This window comes from Aotus nancymaae, unplaced genomic scaffold (genome assembly GCF_030222135.1).
Source record: "Aotus nancymaae isolate 86718 unplaced genomic scaffold, 86718_ANA_hifiasm-v0.15.2.pri h1tg000029l, whole genome shotgun sequence".
Taxonomy (NCBI): Eukaryota; Metazoa; Chordata; class Mammalia; order Primates; family Aotidae; genus Aotus; species Aotus nancymaae.
The window spans coordinates 11964582-11985151 of NW_026988442.1; the positions used below are offsets into that span (position 1 = coordinate 11964582).

At 46.6% G+C, this 20570-nt stretch overlaps 1 protein-coding gene across 3 annotated transcripts in view; it reads left to right on the forward strand.

Annotated features, from left to right (window-relative positions):
• The first annotated feature begins 17259 nt into the window (after positions 1–17259).
• The window catches only part of HCK (HCK proto-oncogene, Src family tyrosine kinase), a 48539-nt gene continuing 45228 nt past the window's right edge, over positions 17260–20570 (forward strand). For 2 of the 3 annotated variants that reach the window (XM_021665770.2, XM_021665769.2), the window contains exon 1: positions 17260–17523. The gene's annotated coding sequence lies outside the window, so the exon portion shown is untranslated. The remainder of the gene's footprint in view (positions 17524–20570) is intronic. The other variant, XM_021665768.2, reaches the window with a different exon arrangement.

A 20570-nucleotide genomic window follows, 5' to 3' on the forward strand; every position in this document is an offset into this window, starting at 1 on the left:
CTGTAGCATCCAGAGACCCTGACAAGAATTGCTTCCCTTCTTGGTTCAGTTCCTGACATCACAAGAGGGGAAACCCGCCCCCCGCCCAAGGCAGGGATAGCTGGTTCCCAAGGACTTCCGGGGGTAGTGCAAGTATGGAACTTCCCCACCAGCTGGATCCCCTGGGGACGGTCTCGGCCCAAAGGCAAGTGGTAAAATTGTCTCCAGCTGCCCCTAGATGGATGCCTCTCTCAGGGTGGGGCCCTGAAACTTCCTACCCCCTCCTGACTTCCACCAGCAACTACCAGAAGTCCTTCCCAACTCTGTGCCAGGGAGAAGGAGTCCTGGGGCCATTGTCATTCAGCTGCCAAGCATTTAGAGGGCACTCACCCTGTGCCAGGCATTGCACAAGACACTAGAGAGAGATACGGCACAGTCTGCCTACTGAGGGGCACACTGATGGGGAAGACAGGTCCCCAGATAATCAGAGCACAAAGTTCTCAATTGTAAAGTCAACAAGTGAGACTCCAGCTCTTTCTGGGGAAGCTGGAAACGGCTTCACAGGGGAGGTGAACCATGAGTGAGAGCTTGAAGGACAAGGTTTTTGGCGAGTGGACAATAGAAAGGAGAGTCCTCCAGATGGGGACCCAGCATGAGCAAAGGCAGGCTAGCTTGAAGGAGCATGGCGCGCTCCAGGACTGGTAACCGGTTAGCAATGGCGAAGCACTTAGGCTCCCTGGACAGAGAGTCAGAGGGTTTTGAATCTGAACTCTGCCGTCTGCTTGTTGGATGACCTTGGGAAAGCCCCTAAAATGTCCCTGGGTCTTGGTTTCCTCATCCGTCAAGTGGGGTTGATAATAGCCTCACCCTCGTAGACCCCATAGATTGTTATGAGTCTTAAACAAGATATTTCACGTAAAAGTACACGTACAAAGCGCTCAAAAAGTAACCGTTACGATTGCTGGAGGAACGTGGAGAGTGTGAGGTGGGAGAGAAGGTGGGTGGGCAGGAGTGGCAGGAGAGGAAACCAGAGAAGTGGGTGGATTAGAAGCCCTTGAAGGGCAGGCTAGGAGGCGCAGGCAATGGGAGGTGATCTAATGTTTGTTGTTGTCTGAGTCACCTGGGCTGGAGTGCAGTGGCACAATCATAGCTCACTGCAGCCTCCAACTCCTCAGCTCAAGCCACTCTCCCACGCCTGTAATCCTAGCACTTTGGGAGGCCGAGGTGGGCAGATCACGAGGTCAGGAGTTCAAGACCAGCCTGACCAACATAGTGAAAACCCCATCTCTACTAAAAATACAAAAATTAGCCGAGTGTGGTGGCGTGTGCCTGTAATCCCAGCTACTCGGAAGGCTGAGGCAGGAGAATCACTTGAAGCTGGGAGACGGAGGTTGCAGTGAGCCAAGATCGTGCCATTGTACTCTAGCCTGGGCGACAGAGTGAGACTCCGTCTCAAGAAAGAAGGAAGGAAGGAAAGGAAAGGAAGGAACAAAGGAAAGGAAGGAAGGAAGGAAGGAAGGAAGGAAGGAAGGAAGGAAGGAAGGAATGAATGAATTAGTTACTAGGAGCTTCCAGATGCAGTAACCACCCAATCAGGCCTACATGGCCAGAAATTGATGGCCCTCTTGTTGGGTCCTCCCACTTGACTTGTTTATCCTCGGGTATTTCAGGGTGGGAGGCAGAGGGATCTTAAAGCCAGGCCTCCCTGTCTGCCCACTGCCTGCACTGGAGAGTCCACTGTCTCTTGTGGCAGCCCCTTCCATCCATCGCAAGAGCTGACATCCACCTCCTTGTCCTCCCACTCCCAGGGCTCCCCATCTGGCTTCCAACCTCACCTTTAAGAGCCCTGCACAGTATTCCTGATGCCTCAGCCACTGCGCAGCCCTGCAGCAATGTGCAGAAAATGATGCGATCTGCAGAAACTTCTCATTTGTATCTAAAAGCAGCCTGTTCTCAAAAAAATATTTTTGAAGCCTATTGTGGGGACAAAGGGGTAGTGCATTTGATGTGTAAAGACCTCCAAGTAAATCAGACCAGCAGCCTAATAGAAAAATATGCCAATTATTTATACAGACAGTTCACATAAAATACAAACGACTCTAAAAGGTATGACAGGATGTTCAACCTCACTTATAATAACACAAATGCAGACTAACATGACACGGAGCAACCATTTCTCAATTAAGGGATTGGCAAAATGTGGAAAGTGTGATCACTCACAATGTGGGTGTAGGTGTGAGGAAACAGGCACTCTCACACATTCCCGGTGGGAGAGCGAGTTGGTATAAACCCCACTGAGCAATATCTACCAGGATTTTAGATGCATAAGCCCTTTGATGCAACAATTCCACTGGCAAGAATTTCTCCGACATTTATACCCACGTGAGTGGAAACGAAAGTGCAAGGAAAATCACTGCTGCTTTGTCTCTAATAACAAGAGTTTGGAAATAAACCAAATGTTCAGTGATAGGGCTCTGGTTAAATGAACTGTGGCTCTTGCAGACAATAAAATACCATGCAGCCATAAATAAGAACAAGGTTGCCCTGTGTACTGATACAGAATTATTTCACAGATAGAGTAAGTGGGGTGAAAAAAGGCAAAATACAGAATAATGCATTTTGAATAGTGCTGTTTTTTTGTTTAAGAAGATGGGAAATGTCTTATAGTGTAGAATAGTTCTGGAAGGTACACAGAACAAGTTATGGTTGTGCCTCTGAGCTGGAGGGGTGTGGCTGCAGAATAAGGAGGGAAGGAGACTTTCTCTACATGATGTGTCTTAAACGTTATGTCATGAATATGAATTACAGCAAAGCAATTTTTTCAAAAACCACTATTCCAGTATTGTGGTATTTACTGAGCTCTATAGACACCATCTGTTTCTATATCTGTCTGACCTCTCCAGTCCCACCCCAGCTCCTAACACACACACACACACACACACACACACACACACAGAGAGAGAGAGAGAGAGAAAGAGAGAGAGAGAGATCTTGGAAGGGGAGGCTGGTTCTGAGTCATTCCTACACACCCTGGAGCTCAGCACAGCACCAAGCTGAGAGCCTCCTGCCAACAGCCATGTGAGTGAACTATGTTGGAAACAGATAGTTTCCAAGCCCCAGTCCAGCCTTCCGATGACGTCTCACCAGGCTGACATGTTGACTTCAGCCTCATCCCAAGCCAAAACCACTAAGCTAAGCTACTTCCACATTTCTGACCTGCAGAAACTGTGAGATACTAAATGTTGGCCAGGTGCAGTGGCTCACACTTGCAATCCCAGCAATTTGGGAGGCTAAGGTGGGAGAATTGCCTGAGGACAGGAGTTCGAGACCAGCCTGGACAACATACTAAGACCCTGTTTCTATTTTGTTAATAGTTATAATTTTTAAAATCTCAATCCCACTCCTTCTGTATGTTAATACAATTTTAAGTTGCTAACTTTTGGGTCATCTCTTACATGGCGGTGTATAACTAATGCAATCTACAAAGGTTTATTTTGTTGTTGTTGTTTTGTTTTGTTTTGAGACCACCTCATGCTGTCATCCAGGCCGGAGTGCAGTGGGGTGAACACAGCCCACTGTTACCTTGACCTCCTGGGCTCAAGCTATCCTCCTGCTTCGGCCTCCCATGTAGCTGGAACAATAGGCATGCACCACCATGCCTGGATATATATATATATATATATATATTTATTTATTTATTTATTTATTTATTTTATTTTATTTATTTATTTTTTTTTTTGGTACAGATGGGATCTCACTTTGTTGCGTAGACTCGCCTCAAACTCCTGGGCTGACGCAATCCTTCCACCTCAGACTCCCAAAGTACTGGTATTACAGGTGAGAGCCACTCTACCCAGTCACAATCAACAAGTCTTTACTAAGCATTTGATGTGTACCAATTCCGTGGGGATTGCAAAAGAAAAAGACGTGGTCCTGTCCTTAGGTGAGAAGCCACCTGCACATTCATTCCTAGACTCAGTCCTTCCTTCAACCAACATTATTGAGCTCTCTGCTGAGTGTTGACCCATAGCATGTCAGCAATTAAAATATACCATAGAGGCCTATGGTCCCAGCTACTTGGGAGGCTGAGGTGGGAGGATCACCTGAAACCAGGAATTCAAGGCCAGGCAACATAGAATAGACCTGGTCATCAAAAAAAAAAAAAAAAAAGTGTGTGTATATTATATAGTGGATCAAGAGGGAACTTTCTAGAGTGATAAAAATGTATCTCTTAATGGGGTTTAAGTTACACAGATATATATGCATTTGTAAAAACTTAGCAAAAGAACACTTAATCTTTTGCCCTTTGCCTGTAAATTTACATTAAAAGAAAACTACTGTAAACAAATATTGAAATTGAACTTGTCAGTAATATGTGTGCTGAAGTAATTCTTTAAAATGCATTTTAAAAAGATGAATTGATGGACAGATAGAGGGACAAACATGGTTAAAGCAACAAAACGTGAATAGTAGAATGTAGGTGGTAAGAGTATGTATTTTGTTGTAAAAGTCCTTGGAATTTACTGTATATTTGGACATTTTCATAATAAATGTCCAGAAGAAGGAAACCTTGATAACCATATACACCAATTCCCTCATTTATTATCATTATTTTAATTCCATAAATAAAAACAAATGCATTCTAGTTAAAAAAGAAAAAAACAGGGAGGGGAACATCACACACTGGGACCTGTTGTGGGGCAGGGGGCAAGGGGAGGGAGAGCATTAGGACTAATACCTAATGCACGTGGGGCTTAAACCTAGACAACGGTTGACAGGTGCAGCAAACCACCATGGGGCATGTATACCTACGTAACAAACCTGCACGTTCTGCACGTGTCCCAGAAATTAAAGTGAAAAAAAAAAAGACCAGTCAGGCACAGGGGCTCACACCTGGAATCCCAGCACTTTGGGAGGCTGAGGCGGGTGGATCATGAGGTCAGGAGTCCGAGACCAGCCTGGCCAACATGGTGAAACCCCGTCTCTACTAAAAAATACAAAAATTAGCCAGGCATGGTGGCACGTGCCTGTGATCCCAGCTGCTCGGGAGGCTGAGGCAGGAGAATTACTTGAACCCAGGAGGCAGAAGTTGCAGTGAGCCAAGATCACGCCATTGCACTCCAGCCTGGGCAATAGAGCGAGACTCCTTCTGAAAAAAAAAAACTAAACTAAAACAAACAAACAAAAACATAGAAAAAGACCCCCCCCACCACCGGCAACATCAACGTTCCTTTCCTCTTCAGTGACAACCTCTGTTTCTTGTTGGCTGTTTAGCTTCCAGACTTTTCTCTATGCATTTACATACATGTATAGGAAAACACAAAACCATGTTATTTTAAAAAGGAACGTACTCTCTCTGTGATTCTGAAAGAATGTCTTGGGGATCTCTCCATGTGAATTCATGCACATCACCCCAGTTTCAAATTCCTGAGTAAGGATGTGCCTTCCTCTTTGAGATACAGGCTCAGAGAAGAGAGAAGCTTCGGCAGGCACACACAGAAAGTTAGAAAGCTGAGCCTCCAACCCACTCTCCTAATCCCAGGCCTGGGCACACCCTGTTGAGCATGGCCATCACTGAATGAGGGGCAGAGCCACACCCAGGTCCTTTTGTTTTTTTCCCCCCCGGCAGAATGCAGTAGGCAGGTCAAGCCCCGACCCTGGGAGAAGACCAGCCTGGGCTTGGGTGCACCCAGACCCAGGAGGAAGTCCACAAAGTGCTTCCTCTTTTCTTAGCCTCCAGAGACACTGGGGGAAGAGGAGAGGAGTGTTGTGAAACTGAACAGTCCCCCAACCCCCCTGGGGGGACCCGTCAGCTGGGGGTGGCCATGCAGCTGGGGGCAGATAAACAATTTCATGGAGTCCCCAGCACCACCCCCTGTCCCTACCCAGTCTCACCCTGCCCCTGAGCAGGAGGTCGGCTGCCTCTAGGATGGTACTTGGGGTAGGAAAGCTTGGAAGGCACCCATAGGCCAGCCCTACGCAGCCTTGCCCGAGTCCCACATGAGTTAGCCCCAGCGCCTACCAGCTGCTGCTGCCTCCTCCAGCCTCCTCTTCCAAAGGCAGTCTCTAGTCTCTGCCTGGGGCTTCAGGCGCCGACAACATGGAAGTGTTTGCATTTCCTCAAACAGGCCAGGCTGCTTTCCGCTCAAGTCTTTGTCAGGTTGTCCCTTCTGTCTCGAACACCCTTTGCCCTGATCTTCCACTGACACCCTTTAAACCTTAACTCATATCACTTTTTCTCTCTCTTTTTTTTTTTAAGACAGGGTCTCACTCCGTTGCCCAGGCTGGAGTGCAGTGGCGCAATCTCAGCTTATTGCAACCTCTGCCTCCCGGGTTCAAGCAATTCTCCTGCCTCAGCCTCCTGAGTAGCTGGGACTACAGGTGCCCACCATCACGCCTGGCTAATTTTTGTATTTTTAGTAGAGATGGGATTTCTCCATGTTGGCCAGGCTGGTCTTGAACTCTTGACCTCAGGTGATCTGCCCACTTCAGCCTCCCAAAGTGCTGGGATTACAGGGATGAGCCACACCTGGCCCATTTCACCTTTTTCAAGACGTCCTTTCTGCAGCACAGGCTGCACTCAGTGTCCTTTTTACTTGGTCCCACAATATCGTGGGTGTATCTCTCTCCCTCTCTAGCAGCATTTTCAACTCTGTATCTAAGTTATTGGTTAAATGGTTGTCTCCATAATTAGATCGAAAGTTGCTTAAGGGCCAAAGCCCTCTTGTCTATTTTTGTGCTCCCAGATCTCAGCAGAAACGAACATCGTAGGCCCTTAATACGTATTAATGGAATTAATCAAAGAATGAAGGGTTTGGATGCCGGCATTGGCACTGTCACTCACTGACTGTTCGTAAACTCTGAGCTTCACTTTCCCTCTGTAAAATGGGCATGTGAATAGTATCTGCATGAAACTTGCAACATAGTGGAGGAGACGGAGAATCAACAGCAGGTGAACATACAAATATGTACCGTAGTGCCTGGTGGTGACAAATTCTCTGGAGAAAAATAAGGCTGAGTGGGAGTTAAAGAAGATTGGAGGATGGAGGAGCTTTCTGAGGGTCAGGGGCCTCCTAGGGGCTGTGGGGAGTTTCTCTGATTTTCATTTGCCCCCTTTTGGAAAAGGTCGGGGAGCAGTGAGCTCCTGCCTGGGAGGGTGTAGCTATGAAATAAACGCTGGCTACTTTGCAAATAAAAGGGGAAATAATGATTGTCGCTCTCTCTCCCATCCCTCAACATGTTTTGAATATAGAACAATCAACAGTGGTCCCAAAGAATTTGAGATATGAAATGCAAATGCCCTCTGCATATAGGAAAATACGTTTTTGAAGGACTCAACCTCTGACCCCCTACAAAGCAAAGCTTACATTGTGTTCTAGCTCCTGACCTCCTTCCAGGACGGAGCCCTGGGTCCCTTCCTGCACTCTGCATCTCTCTATATACTCCTCAACTTCCTGGGCGCAATTACTGCATTTTCTGTAATGGTTACAAACACAGCTGTCAGAGGCACACTGGAGGCACATCCACCTGGGTTCTTCAAATCCCAACTCCAGCGCTTATTGGCTGTGTGACCTCAGGCAAGTATCTTTACCTCTCTGAGCAACCAGTTTATAGTCATCCCTACTTATAAGACGGAAAATGGGATAATGGAAGTGAGGGCAACCACCTGGTGCAGGAGGTACTCTTATCCTACTATGCAGGGGAGGAAACGGGCAGAGAGGACCTGCTCAAATTCACAGCTAGTGAGAGGCGGTCAGTCCAGCCTCTATGCCTTTGCTCCCACACTCTTCCGCCCCTGGCCCCACAGTGAAGTGCACACCCAGAACACCTTTCTTGACTCTTCGTCCCCTAAAAATCCAGCCAGCATCAATTCTATCTCATCCACGAAGTCTCTGATGGTATTTTCAATTGACTTTATTTTGTTTTGAATAGCTAATATATTCAAGTAGTTCAACATTCAGGAGTACAAAAGATACTATCCAGTTCCCTTCCCTGGAAGAAACCGCTGGGGCTGTTTGCTATGTGTGCCCTTCTGGACTTGGTCCAGGCATATGCTAGCATGTTTGTTCTGTTGTTCTGCGCAAATAGTGAAATACAATAGAAGCTGTTAGATGCCTCCATTTTTTCCCCCTATTTACAGCTATATTTTTGCATTGTTCCCTGCAAATACATAAGGGGCTTCCTCCTTCTTTTGTAAAAATCGTTTTTATTGAATTATGAATTTACATACTATATAATTCACCTGTTGAAGTTTTACAATGCAATGGTTTTTAGTATATTCAAAGTGTTGTGCAACCATCACCACCATCAATTTTCGAACATTTTCATTACCCACCCACCAAAAACATGCCATACCTGTTAACAGTCACCTCTTATTTCTCCTCAACCCCCAGCCCAATGCAACCAGTAATCTCCTTGCTTTTTCTTTTTCTTTTTTTTTTAAGTAGAGATGGGGAGGGAGGGTCTCAGCATGATGCCAGGTTGGTCTTGAACTCCTGGGCTCAAGTGATCCTCCATCTCAGCCTCCAGAGTGGCTGAGACTACAGGCATGTGTCACCGTGCCCAATCTCTTTTCTTTCTTTCTCTTTCTTTCTTTTTTTTTTTTTTTGAGTTGGAGTTTCGCTCTTGTTACCCAGGCTGGAGTGCAATGACGCGATCTCGGCTCACCGCAACCTCCGCCTCCTGGGTTCAGGCAATTCTCCTGCCTCAGCCTCCTGAGTAGCTGGGATTACAGGCATGCGCCACCATGCCCAGCTAATTTTTTGTATTTTTAGTAGAAACGGGGTTTCACCATGTTGACCAGGATGGTCTCAAACTCTTGACCTCGTGATCCACCCGCCTCGGCCTCCCAAAGTGCTGGGATTACAGGCGTGAGCCACTGCGCCCGGCCTTTCTTTCTTCTTTCTTTTTTTTTGAGATAGAGTCTTGCTCTGTCGCCCAGGCTAGAGTACAGTGGCATCATCCCAGCTCACTGCAACCTCTGCCTCCTGGGTTCAAGTGATTCTTCTGCTTCAGCCTCCTGAGTAGCTAGGACTACAGGCTAGCATCACTATGCCCAGCTAATTTTTGTATTTTCAGTAGAAAAAATTGCTACTAAAAATTGCTACTAAACAATTACGGGGTTTCACCATATTGGCCAGGCTGGTCTCGAACTCCTGACCTCGTGATCCGTCCACCTTGGCATCCCAAAGTGCTGGGATTACAGGTATGAGCCACCGCGCCCGGCCCCTCCTTTCTATTTCTATAGATTTGCCTGTTCTGGACGTTTCATATAAATTGGATTTTATAACGTGGTATTTTGTGATCAGCTTCTTTCATTTAGCATAAGGTTTTCAAGGTCCACCATATCATAGCCTGTATCTGTACTTCATACCTCCTTATTGCCAAATATTTCATTGTTTGGATATGCCACATTTGTCCATTGATGGACATTGAAGTTGTTTCCACCTTTTGGCTGTTATGAATAATGCTGCTATGAAGATTTTATGTGCAGATCTTTGTGTAGACATGTTTTCAGTTTTCTTGGATATATACCTGGGCATGGGATTGCTGGGTCATATGGTGATTCTATGTTTAACTTTTTGAGGAACTGCCAGGCTGTTTCCCAAAGCAGCTGCTCCTTTTACATTTCCACCATCATTGTATTAGGTGGAATCTCTCCATTTTCTCACTAACAGTTGTTATTATTTATCTTTTTAAATTACAGCCATTCTCATGGATGTGAAGTGGAATCTCATTGTGGGGTTGATTTGCATTTTTCTCATAACTAATGATATTAAGCACCTTTTCTTGTGCTTATTGGCCATTCGTATAGCTTCTTTGGATAAATATCTATTCGGATCTCCACTTTTAAATTACATTTTTTTATATATATTCAGGACCCCAGTCCCTTTCCAGATCTGTGATTTGTGAATATTTCCTCTCATTCTGTGGGTTTTCTTTTCACTTTCATGGTAGTATCATTTGCAGCATAAGTTCTTAATTTCAATGAAGTTCAATTTATCTATTTTTTCTTTTGTCACTTCTGTCACATCTAAGAATTTGCCTAGCCCAAGGTCATGAAGATTTACTTCTATGTTTTTTTCTAAGAGTTTTACAGCCTGGGCAACATGGCAAGACCCCATCTCTACCAAAAATACAAAAAATTCACCGGTGTGGTGGTGTGTGCCTGTGATTCCAACTGCTCAGGAGGCTGAGGTGGGAGGATCACTTGAGCCTGGGAGGTGGAAGTTGTAGTGGCCAAGATTGTGCCACTGCACTCCAATCTGGGTGACAAAGTGAAACCCCATCTCAAAAAAAAAAAAAAAGTTTATAGTTTTCGTTCATACACTTAGATCTATGATTCATTTTGGGATCCAACTTCATTCTTTTGCACACGAATATTGAGTTGGTCCAGCACCATTTGTTGAAAATACTATTTTTTCCACTATTGAGTTGTTTTGGCACTCTTGTTGAAAATCAATTGGCCATAAATGTGAGGGTTCATTTCTGAAGTCTGAATTCTGTCCCGTTGACCTCTATTTCTATTCTTATGCCAATACCACACTGTCCTGATTATTGTAGCTTTGTAGTAAGTTTTGGAAATCAGGAAATGTGAGTTCTCCAATTTTGTTGTTCTTTTCAAGATTATTTTGGCTGTTCTAGGTTCCTTGCATTCCATATGAATTTTAGGACCAACTTGTTTATTTCTGCCAAAAAAAAAAAAAGGCAACTGGGGTTTTGACAGGGATTGTGTTGATCAATTTGGGGAGTACTACCATCTTAACAATATTAAGTTTTCCAGTCCATGAACATGAGATGTCTTTCCCAACCCACAGGATGATTTTATTTAGGTCTTAAGTTTCTTTCAAGAATGTTTTCTTGCTTTCAAAGTATATTGTACTCCTTTTGTTAAATTTATTCCTAATTATTTTATTCTTTTGGTGATATTATAAATGAAATTATTTTCTTAATTTCATGTTCAGATTGTTTATTACTAGTGTACAGAGATACAATTGTGTTTTTGTTTGTTTTATCTTTTTATATGGAGTTTTGCTCTTGTTGCCCAGGCTGGAATGCAATGGTGCAATCTCAGCTCACTGCAAACTTCACCTCCCAGTTTCAAGTGATTCTCCTGCCTCAGCCTCTCGAGTAGCTGGGATTACAGGCATGCGCCACCAAACCCAGATCATTTTGTATTTTTAGTAGAGACGGGGTTTCTCCATGTTGGTCAGGCTGATCTCAAACTCTCGACCTCACATGATCTGCCTACCTCGGCCTCCCAAAGTGTTGGGATTACAGGCATGAGCCACCGTGCCAGACTTGCCCTCCCTAGTTTTCTTATAACCCATATCACTCCGAAACATGGAATGAATTTTCAGTATCTGTTTATTATCCATCTTCCCCTTCAGAATGTAAAATCTAAGCAGGCAGGAAGGAATTAATTTTGTTTATCACTGTATCCTCAGCATCAAAAATAGCAAATGGCACATAGTAGGTGCTCCATAAGTATTTGTTGAGTGAATGAATGATCATGCCACTCCCCTGTTTATAACCATCCAATGGCTTCCCATGGATGTTAGAATAAAACCTATGCTCCTCACAGAGGCCTACAAGGTCCCGAGTGGCCTGGCCAATTTTAAGGACCTCACCTGGGACCTCCCTCCTCTGCTAGACACAATGGGGTTCTTCAGACACACAAAGCACCTACTTTCCTTGAGGCCTTTGCATATTGTATTAGTTATCAACATTGTATAACAAACTACCCCAAAGTTTAAAGGCTTAAGACAATAAGAATTTATTGGCTGAGCACAGTGGCTCATGCCTATAATCCCAGCACTTTGGGAGGCTGAGGAAGGTGGATCCCCTAAAGTCAGGAGTTCAAGACCAGCCTGGCCAACACAGTGAAACCCCGTCTCTACCAAAAATACAAAAATTAGCCAGGCATGGTGGCACGTGCCTGTAATCTCAGCTACTTGGGAGGCTGAGGCAGGAGAATCATTTGAACCTGGGAGGTGGACGTTGCAGTGAGCCGAGATCACGCCACTGCTTTCCAGCCTGGGTGACAGAGCGAGACTCTGTCTCAAAAAAAAAAAAAGATGTTTCCTGTTCTTGGGAGCCTTCCCTACCTTCCCCTGTTAACTCCCTGTACAGAGCCCCACCCCCTGATAGTGCTTGTTCCAATTCTAACCTACCCTTATTGGTGCAACCACCTGTTCAATGCCCTCCAGTAAGTGGAAAACTCCATGAGACCGGGGATTTCAGCTGCCTCATTTTCTGTTGTGTTCCCTAACACTCAACTCAAGACTCATCACCCAGTATGTGCCTATTAGTATGTTTGTTGACTGAGTGAATCAGAGACATCGAATGGCTTGCTCAAGGCTACACATCTAGAGGTGGAAGGAGCCCTAGAATCTGGATCCAGTTACTCCTGATCCAGAATTGGCCTCCTGCCCCAGGACACACTGGGTTCTCCAGACTTCAGTCACCAGCAAAGTCCACCCTCATTCCAGAGTTCCTTTTATTCCATGTTCAAAAGGGTCCACTACCCACAGGGCAATATCTCGTTTTTAAAGTCATATGCTCCTTCTTTTATCTTTGGAACAAGGCAGAGTGGAACAAAGGTGATTTCTAAATTATGCTTGAATCAGTGCTTAAACAGCAGTTTGAAATCTTAATGATTAGACTGTACTAATTAAATTAACAATCTATATACAGCATATCTAAGCACTGATATTTTATTCTCAAAATGACCCACTGAGGTAAGTAGTAGTATTATTCCCACTTGACAGATGAGGAAACTGAGACTCCAAGGGCTGACAGTCAAGTCGCCTCTTTGTACAACATTACCCAGTTGGTAACGGCAGTACCAGGGTTTGAACTCTAGTCTGACTCCAACGACAGAGCATTTAGCACCTTTTTTTTTTTTTAAGAAGGCGTTTTGCTTTGTTGCCCAGGCTGGAGTGGGCCAAGATTGCAGTGGTACAATCTTGGCTGATTGCAGCCTCCACCTCACAGGTTCAAGCAGTTTTCCTGCCTCAGCCTCCGGAGTACCTGGGATTACAGACACCTGCTACCATGCCCGGCTAATTTTTGCAATTTTAGTAGAGACGAGGTTTCACCATGTTGGCCAGTTTGGTCTCGAACTCCCGACCTCAGGTGATCTGCCCACCTCGGCCTCCCAAACTGCTGGGGTTACAGGCATGAGCCACTGTGCCCAGCCCTTAGCACCACTTTTATGGTCAGCTATAGTCTCCATGACTACAAACCAGTGAATAATTGAGTAGACGAAATGTTTGCCTCCCGCAAAGACTGGGAAGGGGGTATTTTAGAACACAATTTGTAACTGTATAAATGTTATTTGATGCAAATATGAGTTAGATGGGAACTTTTTTTAATTGAAAAGAATGACAATGCCAAATGTTGGCAAGTACGTGGAGCAACTGGAAATCATAACTTACCGGTGGGAATGCAAAATGGTGTCATCACTTTAAAAACCAATTTAGGCCAGGCGCAATGGCTCACACCTGTAATCCCAGCACTTCGGGAGGCTGAGGTAGACAAATAACTTGAGCCCAGGAGTTCAAGACCAGCCTGTGCAACGTGGTAAGACTGTATCTCTATAAAAAACAAACAAAAGTATCTGGGCATGGTGGTGTACCTGTAATCCCAGATACTCAGGAGGCTGAGGTGGAAGGATCACTTAAGCTCAGGAAGCAGAAGTTAAAATGAGCCAAGATTGTGCCATTGCACTCCAGCCTGGGTGACAGAGCAAGACCTTGTCTCAAAAAAAAAAAAAAAAAAAAAATTTAGCAATTTATTACAAAGTTAGACATACACTTATTATATAACTCAGCAATTCCAATCCTAAGTATTTACCCAAGAGAAATAAAAATATGTCTAACACAGGCCGGGGACAGTGGCTCATGCCTGTAATCCCAGCATTTTGGGAGACTGAGGTGGGTGGATCACCTGAGGTAGGGAGTTCGAGACCAGCCTAATCAGCATGGAGAAACCTCATCTCTACTAAAAATGCAAAATTAGCCAAATGTGGTGGCGCATGGCTGTGGTCCAAGCTGCTCAGGAGGCTGAGGCAGAAAAATCGCTTGAACCCCAGAGGCAGAGATTGCGGTGAGCCAAGATCGCGCCATTGTACTCCAGCCTGGACAACAAGAGTGAAACTTTATCTAAAAAAAAAAATGCTTACACAAAAACTTGTAAGTGAATATAGCTTCAAATTGAAAACAACCCAAATGTCTCTCAACAAATAAATGGATAAACAAATCGTGGTTCATATACTATGGAGTACTACTCAGCAGTAAAAATGAACAAACTCCTAGAACATGGAGCAACATGGAAAATCTCAGAAACAATGTGTGAGCAAAAGAAGACAAACACAAAAGAAACATACTGCATGACTGCATTTATGAGAAATTCTAGAAAAGACAAAGCTAACGTATGATGGCCGAAAGCCAGTCGGTAGTTACCTAAGGCTACTAAGTGTGGGAGGAGTTGACTGCAATAGGACTTAAGGGAACTTTTTGGGGTTGTGGTTACACCAGTATATATATTTGCCAAAACTCATCAACCTGAATATTTATGATGGTAGATTTTATTCATGACCTGATGCCACAATCAAGTTGACAGAAGCTTTGGGAACACGCACGAGGATTTTAATTGCAGCATTAATGTAAGGGCAAAACATTTGGGAAACCACCCAGGAACAGGAGCGTGTTCCAGCTCTCTGCAGTTCTTTACTATCAGAATGGCAAACTTTCGGAAGGAGATGTAGCTGATGCTAATGTGACCCTCTAATGCCCCCTGGGCCTTTACTAAGAGCTGCGCTTCTCTTCCTGGAGACCCTCTGCTGGCTGAAGCATGAATGGTGGAGGCCAAAATGCTGGAGGATCAGTACCCCTGAAGTACCCCTCATCCGGTGTCCGACAGGAGTTGGTGTGTAAGTGCCCCAGCTCCCTCTCCTGCAGGTGGAGTAACTCTGAAGTGGGTATATCTCCAGAGGTCCCCTGCAGAATTGCACTCCAGTTACCCACAATGGTAACTGGCTTCATGATTCTCATTTTAACTCGCTTTTCTCCCTTTCCTGTCTCATCCACCTCCTCCCCTAAGAGTGTCTTCTGCATCTCCTAAATAAACTATTTCACTTGAATCCATGTCCAGGGGCTGCTTCTGGCGAACTCAAATTAAGACCAGTGGATAATACCAAGGGTTGGTAAAGATAAGGGGAAATGATGGGGGAGACAGTGGGACAGTGGCTATTCTGGAAGCATCTGTCGTTCTTGGCAAAGCAAGTCCTTACAAAATTCTAATGTAGGACCATCGGGGACGTGTTTCAGGATGTCCACTGTGGCGCTATTTACAGTAGTGGGAAATTGTGTGCGATCTAGGTGTCCATGACTAGGAGAATGGGTAAAGAAAATGTGAAGGATGTAAACAGTGACTACACGTTTGGCTGCTACCTTTGGCAACATGGTTGGATATTAACAACAGTGATGGGGTGGCAGGAGGGAATGTACAAAAATGAATAACATTAAACATACATTCAAAACATTATCTGTTTTTATAGAAAGCACATACGGGCTGGGTGCAATGGCTCACACCTGTAATCCCAGCACTTTGGGAGGCCAAGGTGGTAGGTTCACTTGAGCCCAGGAGTTCAAGACTAACCTGGGCAATATAGTAAGACCCCATCTCTACTTTTTTAAAGTTATCTATGCCATACCACACTGAACACATCTCATCCTGTCTGATCTTAGAAGCTAAGCAGGATCAGGCCTGGTTAGTACTTGGATGGGAGACCCCCTTAAATTGAGCACTGTAGGCTAAAGAGGAGGAAAAAAGACCCATACAGGCATGTATACCAAAAACATAAGAGTCGGGTGGTTGTCTTTCTCATTCATGGTTCTTACCCCCTTCCCCACCAGGGGACATTTTACAAATGTCTGGAGACATTTTGTTGTCATAACTAGGGAGGAGGATGCTATGGGTAACTAGTGGGTAGAGCCCAGGAATGCTGTTAAACATCCTATCATTCACAGGACAGACCCCGTGGCCCAAATGTCAATAGTGCCAAGTTTAAGAAGCCCTGCATTCCCCAGCCCCCAGCACAATATTGCCGAATGAATTATGAATGAATGAATGAATGAATGAACAATGAAGAAATGACGGTGGCCCCGATCAGCTGGTAGCAGCTGGAATAGAGAGATGCAGTAGGATTTCTGTACGTTTTGGAGGCGCATTACACAGAATTTAGGGTGATAGCCCCTGTCTTTTCCAGGAGAGGGTGTGTTCTGCCATTGCTTGGAACTGGGCACAATTTCATCCAATTAGGGCCCCAGTCACCCTCCAGCCAGACTCCTCACTTCCCCCGACTACCTCCCCCAGTTTGGGAGTCCTCTGAGCTGCCCAGAAGCCAAGGTAGTTCCTTAGGTCGAGGAACTTTGCATGGCCAGGGTGGTTCCTTCAAGAAAGGAACTTTGCATGGAGTCTGAATGGAGTAGGCCTGCGGAAGGGAAACCGCTGACCACAGACGGGCCTGGAAGGCTCGGGCAGCGGCTCTGGGGAGGGTCGGGCCAGAAGGGAGGTTGGAGTGGTGGGAGAAAAGGATGATGATTATTTCCGGGGTAGGGTAAGACCTTTCCAGGGTGGGGTTGGAAGACTGTGGCAGGAATCCTTTGGTAGGATCTGGATGGCAGGGTTGGAATCTTTGGACCGGCAGGATAGACCTCTGGGGATTTAAACTCTCAAGAGGAGGGAGGTTGGGATCACGCAGGAGCAGGAGCCCTGGGGTTAGTGTTCTAAATCTTTAAGGCACGGTTAGAATCCATTGAAGAGAGGGTTCGAATCCTTCCGTTGGGCGGATTAGAATCTTTGGAGGCAAGTTAAAAATCTTTGGCGAGCGGGGTTAAGATCTTGGGAGCATGCGAGCAGGTGTTGGGGTTTTTAGACAGGAGGATTCGAATCCCTGGGGGCGGGATTTGGGATCCGTTGGAGACCGGGGTAGGGCGCTGGGCAGTGAGATTACGTGCCTTGGGGGAGGTATTAGGGAGAGTGGAGCGGGGTGGGGGGTTAGCATCCTTGGTGGACGCGTTAGAAGCCTCCGATGGTTGGTGTTTATTTTATTTTATTTTTCTTTGGTGGCAGGTTTGGGATCCTGCTTTCAGGAGGCGGAGGTTATGACCCTCGAGTAGAGGGTTAAGATCCCGGGTTGGCATCTGAGTCTTCGGGGCGGCGTTAGGACACTCGGGGCGGGGTTAGCATAGCTCAGGGCGCGGCCAAGGCGCCCAGATGGCCTGCGGGCACCACTGCGTCCCCGGTCCCAGCCCGGGAGCACATCAGAGGCTTAGAGGCGAGTGGGAGGGGACCCAGACGGTGCAGGACGAGAAAAGCCCGCGGCACCAAAGCCCCTCGGAGCGCCGCCTGCACCTCTAGTTCTAGAAAGTCTGTTTCCGGGAACTGACACCCAGGAACCCCGGGGGCTGCCGAGCTGGGGGGGCGCTCGAGCTGCGAGGATCCGGGCTGCCCGCGAGACGGGGAGCGGGCGCCCAGGTGAGTGCCGTGCACAGGGGACCGGGGACACCCGGCCCTCGAGGGGTCCCAGGCGGCAGAGGGAGCCTAGGGTCCCGAGCAGGGCTGGATGTGGGTGCGGCTGGGGGCAGCAAGGGGAGACGGGAGCGTCGGGGGAGCCGCGGGTAGCCTGTGGCGTGAAGGGTCGACAGCGAGTGGAGGGTGCACAGGTGAGGGGCGGCACGGCTGGGGACTGCTGGATGCCCGGGGGAGGGGACGCTCGGGCCGGTGCAGTGACTTTATCCACCACTTCTTTGGGTCGTCCAGGTTCCCCTTCTGTGGGGAAAAAAAAAAATATATATATATATATATATATATTTTTTTTTTTAATTAAAAAAACAAGAAGGAAGGGATGGGGTTTCACAGGGCCTGGGAGGGGAAGGCCCTTACGGTTCCCGGTGGGGGCCGGGTCACGCAGGGTTGGCAGCCAGCTTGGGGAAGGGGGCAGCTGGGCGGAGGTGTGACGTGCGAGCCACACCCAGGCCGGCTGCAGCTGGTTGGCTCTCTGCCCCTCCTCCCACAGCAGGTCCAGGTCAAACCCCCAAACCTCCTGGCCAAAGACCACTGCATGCGTGCGCTGTGACTTTCCTCCTTGTTGGACGAGTCATTCTCCCCCTCCGAATTCGTTTCCTCAGCTGTAAAACGGGGCTATGAAGTCTTTCTTGCAAGGCTGCAAAAAACTGGAGTATGCGAGAGGTGGGGCGTGTGAGAGACAGTTAGGCTAGTGGTTAGGGGAGGAGGATTCTAGGCGCAAACTGCCTGTCGGGCCTGGGGTAGAGGATTTGGCCTTTCTTTGCCTCCGTTTTCACAACTGCAGGATGGAGAGAGTAATAGCACCTCCTTCACAGGGTTGTTTAGATGATTAATTGGGTACTGAAGACCCTGGGCCGGGTGACCCATGTCTGCAATCCCAGCCTTTTGGGAGTCTGAGGCAGATGGAGCTCTTCAGGTCAGGAGTTTGAGACCAGCCTGACCAACATGGTGAAATTCCGCCTCTACTAAAAGTACAAAAATTAGCCAGGCATGGTGGCGGGCGCCTGTAATCCCAACTACTCGGGAAGCTGAGGCATGAGAATCACTTGAACCTGGGAGGTGGAGGTTGCAGTGAGCCAAGATTGCACCATTGCCCTCCACCCTGGGCAACAGAGAGAGATTATTTAAAAAAATAAAAGGTACTGAAGGAAAGCACTGAGAGTGCTGTCTGACGGTACACATGCTTAATGTACGTTAACATTGCCCAGCTAGACACATGGCCCCGCGTTTTCAGACTTTAGCCTACATCAGCATCACCCCGACTGCTTGTGAAAACACAGATTGCTGGGCCAAATCCTAGAGCTTCTGATTCAGTAGCTCTGTGCAGGACACAGAGAACCTGCTTCCCCCAGTGATGCTGCTGCTGCTGATGATCCAGGGACCGCACTTTGAGAACCACCGGTGTAGCCTATGCCTGGCACAGAGAAAGGCCTCCATACATATCAGTTGCCTTATCCATGGTTTTCTCTTTATAGTCCTGTCAAAAAGGGTATTTTGACAGGTTAAAATACAGAAAAGTGAAGATAATAATATATTAACTATCCCAGGAATCCACTATCCAGAATTAACAAATAATAGCATTGTGTTGTGTTTGCTTCAGATTTTAAAAAATTAATTTACTGGCTGGGCATGGTGGCTCATGCCTGTAATCCCAGCACTTTGGGAGGCTGAGGCAGGCAGATCACGTGGTCAGGAGATCGAGACCATCCTGGTCAACATGGTGAAACTCCGTCTCTACTAATACAAAAAATTAGCTGGGCATGGTGGCTCATGCCTGTAATCCCAGCTACTCAGGAGGCTGAGGCAGGAGAATTGCCTGAACCCAGGAGGCGGAGATTGCGGTGAGCCGAGATCGCGCCATTGCGCTCCAGCCTGGGTATCAAGAGCGAAACTCCGTCTCAAAAAAAAAAAAAAAAAAAAACCAAAATTAGGGGGGCGTGGTGGCATGTGCCTTATAATCCCAACTACTCGGGAGGCTGAGGCAGGAGAATCGCTATCACTTGAACTAGGGAGTTGGAGGTTGCAGGGAGCCGAGATCCCGCCACTGCACTCCAGCCTGGCAACAGAGGGAGACTCTGTCTCCAAAATAAAATTAATTTACTAAAAGTAACAGAAAAAATTGAAGTCTCCCCACCTCGTATGGCTCTCAGTCCTGTTTCTCTCCCTCCCTAGGGGTAACTGCTGTCATGAGTTACAGTCCTTCCAGGTTGCGCCTTCAAAAGTGTATTGTGTAGGCCAGGCATGGTGGCTCATGCCTATAATTCCAGCACTTTGGGAGGCTGAGGTCGGTGGATCACGAGGTCAGGAGTTCAAGACCAGCCTGGGCAACACGGTGAAACCCTGCCTCTACTAAAAATACAAAAATTAGCTGGGCATGGTGGCACACACCTGTAATCCCAGCCACTCAGGAGGCTGAGGAAAGAGAATCGCTTGAACCTGGGAGGCAAAGTTTGCAGTGAGCTGAGATCACACCATTGCACTCCAGCCTGGGTGATGGAGTGAGACTCTGTTTAAAAAAAAAAAAAGGATTGTGTGTGTGTATGTATATATATAAACAACACATATGACTGTTTTGTGTACTTTAAAAATTCTTTCTATGCAGTTGCTCATGCCTGTAATCCCAGCTACTTGGGAGGCTGAGGCAGCAGAATCGCTTAGACCTGGGAAACAGAGGTTGCAGTGAGCCGAGATTGCGCCATTGCACTCCAGCCTGAGCAAGAAGAGCAAAACTCCATCTCAAAAAAAAGCTATCTAACTATGAGAGCTTTCTGCAATTCTAAGAGGATAGCAGAGGAGCATATTTCCCCCTTCTTATCATTAAGTTGTCAAAATCTATCCAGGATGAGAAATAGAAAATAGAGGCCTAATTCATTCCTTCCAGCTGCTGTGGAGTATCCCAGCAGGTGACCACTCTACATTAATTCTCATTCCTCTGGATGAATAGTCAGGTTGTTTCCAGGTGTGCACTACAGCAAGCAATATTGCCAGGAGTATCC